The following is an 8,589-nucleotide window of genomic DNA, read 5'->3' on the forward strand; positions in this document are numbered from 1 at the left end:
GACGAGGGGCCTCCATTTTTTTTTTTTTTTTTTTTTTTTTTTAGATCGATGTCATGATTGTGCACTGCAGACTCTGGGAGGAGGCAGAGAAGGAGAGAAAGAGACACAAGATTTACAGGTAATGGAAATATATCTTTTTTCTCTTTCTTATTAAAAACTTGGCCTATTTGAAAGGAGATTGATTTAATAAAAATGAATGAGCGAAAAATCAATATACAGTGTATATACAGTATAATATATTATTATTATAGTAATTGGCTATCATACTGCAATATAAACTGAGTTTTATAGTGAAAAGAGCAGCTTTATTGGTCAAGATTGAAGGCTCTATATTGCAGGAAATTGCACGTACAGGTTCATTAAAGGGGAACTATCTTATAAATGGCCTTTTTGAGTGTTTAGCATTGTTTCCTAGCTATGTGAACTTATATTAATATGATCTATGTCTCGAAATTCTCATATTGGCGCATTCTTCCAATTCTCCTCTCACAATATTCACCCTCACTGAACTGAGTCGTTTGAAAATGTGCCTATATGTGATGTCATATAGTCACTGCTGCATGTTAATGTTCAGCAGACGGCGCAGGCCACACAGTGGTTTAGGAGCCAAGCTCAAAACAGCTCGAAATCTTGAGGTAGAAAAATGCTGTTTTTGAGGACTTGATTAGAAATACAAAACAATGAATAAAAAAAATATATATATTACAGAGGTGTTCCATAGACTCACAGGAATTGTGTAAAAGTGCCCAAATAGTGAAATAAATAGTAAAATAGTTCCCCTTTAAATTAAAAAAAAAAAAAGTCTGCCATGGAGGGGGTCGTGCCGGACACCCTCCAAACCACCCCTTGCCTGTCCAATAAAAAAATAAAAAATAAAAAAATGTCTTGCACCCCCACTTTCAACTATAACTAGGCGGCCATGCATACACACACACACGCGCATGCACGCACACACACACACACACACACACACACACACACACACACACACACACACACACACACACACACACACACACACACACACACACACGCACACACACACACACACACACACACACACACACACACACAAAGAAAAACCTAAGTAGGTACACAAATGAGAAATCATAAAATAATGATAGACTTTTCAGTACAATTAAACTCAGAAATAGAGTAATACCAACAACCCATCCAGCCTGGCTGCCTGATTACTTTTACCAACGGATTTCCAGTTCCGCGTTCACGTTCTGCGATCTGATTGGCCACTGACGTTTCTGGTAGCGCCAATCGTGTGACGCCTGTTTCTATCACCGGTTAAGCTTAGGCACTCTTTCGAAGTTGGTTAAGGTTAGAGTTTGTCTTAGAGCATGGCGATAGAACACCAGCCCTGATTCCAAACTCTAACCTCAACCAACTTCGAAAGAGTTGCCTAAGCTTAACCAGTGATAAACTAGGCGTTAGGTCGTTTGCAGGCTGTTCGAGCCGGAAATGGGCGCGTTACGCGATTGGGCATTACATCAGGGTCCCCCATTTTCCATTAATCATAACATATATGACATACATGACATACTGATAGACAGTACTGCTACATCTATACATTTATGACATACCAGATTTACAAATACAGTACTGTTTTTGATACAAGAAGAGTCTAAAAAACAGAGTATACACAAGAAACTGTACATTGGAGGAGGTTGGTAGGTAGGAGGTTGGTAGGAGGGGTGGAGGGGGGGGGGGGGGTTGGGTAGGTGGGGTGGGGTGGGGTGGGGTGTGTCTTAATGAGCCAGACACACCTGGCTCATTAAAACTAAGACAAAAAATACACTTAATAGATATGAAATGCTACTAAAGCAAGCAGACTATACAAATAAATACATGAAACAGTTTGAGGTTATTAGAATAACAGTAACACAAGGGTGCACGCCAATCCTATTATTTGGTGTATGCAGTATATGGAGCAGCTCCAGACTTTATACCTGATGATACGATTCAATCACATTTGAGTTTTAGCGCTCACAGCTTTTGAATGTGTGTGTTTTTCATGATTACTGATTGACTGTTTTAGACCATGTTAGGAATAACATGTATGAATTCTTAAATTCCATTAACACATTCCCGGCCACTGGGATCCGTCTAATCTCACTCTATAAGGCCAGCTTCTCATAACAATGTTTCACTGTGCGTGAGGTTGTTTGTAGAGCTAAATCTATATTTCATATTATTGCTATGTGTCTATCGTCATTGTCAATTGACAGTATAAACCTTCCCTTCAATATGCCATAAAGAAATACGTTCCCATTTTATAGAGTTGTGAATATGAACGTTATACCAGAATGGTCTAGGCCTAGGGTCATTCCTGCAATGCTAGTTATAGGGTGCTAAGCTAATAACGTTAAATCGATTGGCTAGAGTTAAAAATCAAAATACATATGATCGGTATCATGGTCCACTATGAATGCATGAAAGGGGGGGGCGGGGGAAGTCGTTTCTGATTATGGATTACCAATAACGGCATTCGTTATTGCAACAAGATACGCTGATCAGAGGCTTGGCTATGAGAGAAAGGCCCGATCCGGCTGTAATTGACGTCAAATCGCTCTTACCTGTGGCCGGTTGGATTCCAAAACAAAATTCCCAGTTATTGATCGCCATCTGGTAGATTGATATGTCCATTGGCTGATGCTATATTCCTTTACTGTATACTGAATTCGGCGTCGCAAAAAGTATTCCAGGCGATCTGGTGAAGGCATAGCTTTAGTGTAGGCTAACAGACAAAATTAACCCGGGATGAAAAAAAAGTTACACCCGGTCTGCCACAGGGAACACTGCATTATTGAGACAGCGCCACTAACAGGATCTGGCCGGTACTGCACTTTCTGAATTCCAACATGCATTTTCCAGTCAACATACAGCCCCGTGACAACATCCGGGATATTAGAATGGAATAAAAACAAAAACAAGCTTAACACGTATATATACGTGGTTGGCCTTCAACGGTCGTCTCCGAAACACGTATATATACGTGGTTGGCCCCGAATGTGTTAAACGATGATGAGGGATAAATTAAGCAATGGCTTGATCCTAAGGTCTACAGTAGACCTACCTCTTGACAAGTGCCTATATTTATAAACATTTCCATCCTCATTTATTTAATATGTTAATAATATACATTTTTGGATATTATTACCTGAGTTTATTCTGCATTTATGTTTTCGCCCCTACAAATGTAAATTGCTCGTATTTATATGTGGAAGTCTGGGTAATGTCTATAGATTAGTCCATAGATTAGCGCTTCAGATGGCAGGAGTATACAAGCCAAAAGCTAAGGCATTGGCAAAATGATGCTCTCTATACTATCTGTGATAATTGGCAATTGCCACATTTGGAGAAGACACTGCTTCATGTGTCCATACACTCAGACTAGATATGTACATCCAGTCTGTAATTTTGAGATTCCAAGATTTGTTTGTGCATCTATTATTGTTTGTGTTCAGGGAACCTTGTCTAAAATATGAACAGAAATAAAGACATTAAAATGTGTGTGTATGTGCATCTATTCTCACCATATCTTGAAAAGTAATTGCCAGATTTCCTGTACACATTCATGACGCAAAGAGGAAGAACCCCATTGATTGTGATGACCATTATGACCTTTCCTCTAGTATGACCATCAGGCCAAATTAGCGCTATTGAGTGAACATTCATGACCCCTAGTGGGAGAAACCTTTTGATTTTGGTGACCCTGTGACCTTTCTTCTAGTTCCACCATATGGATTTATAGCCTGGGTCTGTTGACACTGGCTATATTGGCAACTCTTGTTTCTGTAATCTACCCTATAGCATGTGAAAGTAACGGCACGGTGGGGGAGATTGTTAGGCCTTGGCGGAGGTCTGCTCTCTACAGAGTGCATTCCTCTAGTTCCTTAGTTTACAAGTATGATCCCATCACAGGCCTCCAGCTCCATGGCATTTAGCCTCGGTCTCCTCTCTACCCCCTACCCCACTGTTTCTCACTGAAGTGTGGAGGACCCCTATTGGATATGCACTGAATGGCTGACCCACCGTTTGACCGGGAGGTCCTCAATCCATGTCAGTGATTCCATGCAAAAGATGGAGAGAGCTGCAGGGAGTTTCTGCTGTGACATGAATCTCCAGAGTAAACAAGATCTGCCTCCATGGTTCACTGACATAGGGGCAAGTGAGCGCTTCACGGCAAGCAGACAGTTTCAAGGATAACATTTTTGGACTCTGTGTTGTCGAAATGACGCTTGAGAGGGAGCAAGAGTCACTTCGGAGAGAGCAAGACCTGGCGACAGTGGCTCAGGAGGTAGAGCAGTCATCTGGCAAGCCGCAGGTTCCCGGTTAGATTCCAGCTCCTCCTGGGCAGCGTGTCGATGTGTCCTTTAGCAAGACACTTAAAGGAACACTCCAACATTTTGGGAAATTTGCTTATTTGCCATCTAACCTGGAGTTAGACAAGAAGATACATACATTTTTCTTCTCTGTGCATGCAGTAGGAGTAGGAAGACGTTGGGAACTAGGCTAATGGAGGAACCTACATCCAGTGACTGACACTAAGCTAGGCTAACGGTGCGCGTCTTCCTACTCCTACTGCATGCACAGAGAATAAAAAGGTATGCATCTTAACACTCCAACATTTTGGGAACCCTGGAGTTAGACAAGAAGATGCATACCTTTTTCTTCTCTGTGCATGCAGTAGGAGTAGGAAGACGTTGGGAACTAGGCTAATGGAGGAACCTACTTCCAGTGACTGGCGCTAAGCTAGGCTAACGGTGCACGTCTTCCTACTCCTACTGCATGCACAGAGAAGAAAAAGGTATGTATATTCTTGTCTAACTCCAGGGTAAATGGCAAATAAGCTAATTTCCCAAAATGTTGGAGTGTTCCTTTAACCCCTAATTGCTCCCGATAAGCAGGTTGGCACCTTGCATGGTTGCCTCCGCCGTCGGTGTGTGAATGTGTGAGTGAATGTGTGAATGAAAGGGTCAAATTTGAGTAACAAATTGTAAAGCGCCTTGGATAAAAGCGCTATATAAAAAAGCAGCCATTTACCATTTAGCTTAAAAGACAAACCTTTTTTACATAGTATATTGCAATGATTAGATTCAATTAGATTCAAGATTAGATTCAAATGTATTCATGCAAATGTCATTAGATGTTTGGCATCCAACCAGAGTGCAAATGTAGCAGTAAAAGGCAACAGCAATACAATGTACAGGTGATTAAACTGGGTAAAACATATACAAATTAGTACTACTGAGTGTAGTGCTAATCAGATGTATGTACAGAGTTGTAGTATAATGTGTTCAGTGATACAGGTGCAAAGACAAAGGTAGTAGTCATACTAGTAAGAGTAGGATATGTAAAAGGACTATGTGCAGGAAAATACTATACAGGTGTGGATAGATATATATGCAGTTGTAGAAATCATCGGAAAGGAGAAACGCACAATTTCTATCTTGCGACAACACAAAGCTGTGTGTCATTTATTTCTAGCACAAGTGACAGCTGTCAGAACTATGCCGTGCTAGCCTCTGACAGCTCGTAGTAACGAAACATTTTATCAATGAAATCCCACCAGCGCGTCTTCTCTAAGCCCAACCCCAAAACCAAGTGACAGTGCCCCATCAACACATCAAAACAATACAATGGTGAATTATGTCTATAGCACCCACTCAGGGCCGCCTGGGAGAAATGCGAGGCCCTGTGCGAGATTCAAACGCGAGCCCCCCCCCCCCCCCCCCCCCCCCTAAAGGTTACAAAAAAATTAAAAGAAAAGAAAATTATATTATTAATTTTTTATTTTTGTATACAGTCAACATATTCTTAAATAATACCGCTGCCCGAGGCTGGGCATGATACAGTCAACATATAGCAAGAGAGAGAGAGAGCGAGAGAGCGAGAGAGAGCTCCCGTTCTACAGTCAATATACAGTGTTATCGCGGCAATGCCTCTGACCAGAGGAGAGAGAAATATAATATAGTTAGTAAAAACACTATATAAGCTCAGAACACAGCTCAGAACACAACACAGCTTAGAACACAGCTCAGAACACAGAACACATCTCAGAACACAGGACAGAACACAGCTCAGAACACAGCTCAGAACACAGAACACATCAAAGAACACAGCACAGAACACAGCTCAGAACACATCTCAGAACACAGCTCAGAACACAGAACACATGCAGAACACAGCACAGAACACAGCTCAGCACACAGCTCAGAACACAGCTCAGAACACAGGACACCTCAGAACACAGAACACATGCAGAACACAGCTCAGCACACAGCTCAGAACACAGCTCAGAACACAGAACACAGCTCAGCACACAGCTCAGAACACAGCTCAGAACACAGAACACAGCTCAGAACACATCTCAGAACACAGCTCAGAACAGAGAACACATGCAGAACACAGCTCAGCACACAGCTCAGAACACAGGACTAGGTACAGACTCAGCAAGCACAGCCTAGCCATCGAGAAAGGCCGCCATAGGCAGACCTGGCTCCCAAGTGAAGACAGACTATGCACCCACTGCACACAAGATGAGGTGGAAACCGAGCTCCACTTCTTAACAACCTGCCCACTATACCAAGACACCAGAGACATATACTTCCCACAAATTGCAAACACCCAAAGAGACTTTGAAAACATTGACAATAACTCAAAACTCCCCCCATAGACCACCGCAACACTTCCGGGATTCTGAAATCGGGGAGGAGATTGCGGGGGGAGCATATGAATGAATGTGGATCAGAGCCGTGATGTAAGTGGTTGCCGATACGGCTGTGGGGGTGCTAGAGACATGATCGAATAGACGTTTATGCGCCTCAATCTCCTGAACACGGCGTGACCCATTCCTAATCGATCAGAACTAAATCGGCAGAGAAAAAGACCATTTTAAAGCACCTATTCTCCATGCACATGCGCAGATTGCCCATGGAGTCCGGACGACGCGAGATGATGCACAAATGAATGTGGACTGTTCTATCAGAGGGGGGAGCTTCGGTGGCGAGTGTCCTTTCAGCCGAACAGGATAATGAAAAAATTATCCCACTTAATGGCCAGACGTGTCTTATGGCGACATCTACAATTACCTCATTGAGTCTCCAGGTAGACTAATGTTTATATTTAAGTGCAGCGGTCTGTAGCCACTCACATTACCACGAAGCTCCGCCCTCTGATGGAACAGTCCACATTAATTTGTGCGTCATCTCGCGTCGTCCAGACTCCATGGGCACTCTACGCATGTGCATGCGGAATAGGTGCTTTAAAATGGGCTTTTTCTCTGCCGATTTTGTTCTGATCGATTAGGAATGGGTCACGCCGTGTTCAGGAGATTGAGGCGCATAACCGTCTATTCGATCATGTCTCTAGCACCCCCACAGCCGTATCGGCAACCACTTACATCACGGCTCTGATCCACTACAGCCACTCGGGCACTGGATATGTGGCGAGGGGGTCTCGTGGGCCTTACTCGGAAGACGGGGCAAGGTAGGGGGTCGTCCCCGCCGTGGGGGCTGGGCCAGTCCAACAGGTTTGCTCAAGTCCACATGAGCCGGTTTAAGGCGGTCTATGGAAATGTGTTCCAGCTTCCCGCCCATATCCACGACAAAGTACTTGTCTCCAGCCTCCTGGACACGGAACGGACCCTCGTATGGAGGTTGCAAGGGGTCCCGATGGGCATTGTGACGGATGAAAACATATTCCGCTGACTGCAGACTTGTAGGGACGTGCGACCGGGGGAGGCCATGCTGTGAGGTGGGGACCGGTGTGAATACCTTAGCCTTCTCCAGAAGTGCTGTCCGCTGCTGGGCTGCAGACCAGGGGGCAGTAATGTTAGGGATGAAATCCCCTGGCACCCGCAGAGGCTGAGCGTAAACCAGCTCGGCCGAGGAGGTCTGAAGGTCTTCCTTGGGGGCCGTCCTGAGACCAAGCATGACCCACGGGAGCCGGTCGATCCAGCCGCTGTCAGTAAGGCTGGCCCGAAGTGCTGTTTTCATTGAGCGGTGAAATCGCTCGCATAACCCATTGGCCTGCGGGTGGTATGATGTAGTCCGGTGTACTTTCACGCCCAGGCTCTTGGTGACCGTGTTCCAGAGCTCGGACGTGAACTGTGGACCCCGGTCTGAAGAGAGGTCGGCTGGAGTGCCAAACCGGGCGACCCAGGTTCCAATAAAGGCCCTGGCCACCTCGGCGGACGTCGTGGCTGACAGTGGAACTGCCTCTGGCCAATGGGTAGTCCTGTCTACCATAGTAAAGAGGTAACTGAAGCCATGTGAGGGGGGCAGGGGGCCCACTAGGTCAACGTTCACGTGGTCGAACCTCCTTTCAGGTACAGGGAAGTGCTGCAGGGGGGCCTTGGTGTGACGGTACACTTTAGCGCGCTGGCACTCCAAACAGGAGTCAGCCCAGTCTCTCATATCTTTCCTAAGCCCAGGCCAGACAAACTTGGCGGACACTAGTCTCTGCGTAGGTTTCATTCGCGGGTGGGAGAGGCCATGGACAGCGTCATAAACACGCCGCCTCCATCCTGTGGGAACGATGGGGCGGGGCTGTCCCATAGAGAAATCCCACCAGCGC

This window comes from Notolepis coatsorum (genome assembly GCF_963971535.1).
Source record: "Notolepis coatsorum genome assembly, chromosome: 5".
In the NCBI taxonomy this organism is placed as follows: Eukaryota; Metazoa; Chordata; class Actinopteri; order Aulopiformes; family Paralepididae; genus Notolepis; species Notolepis coatsorum.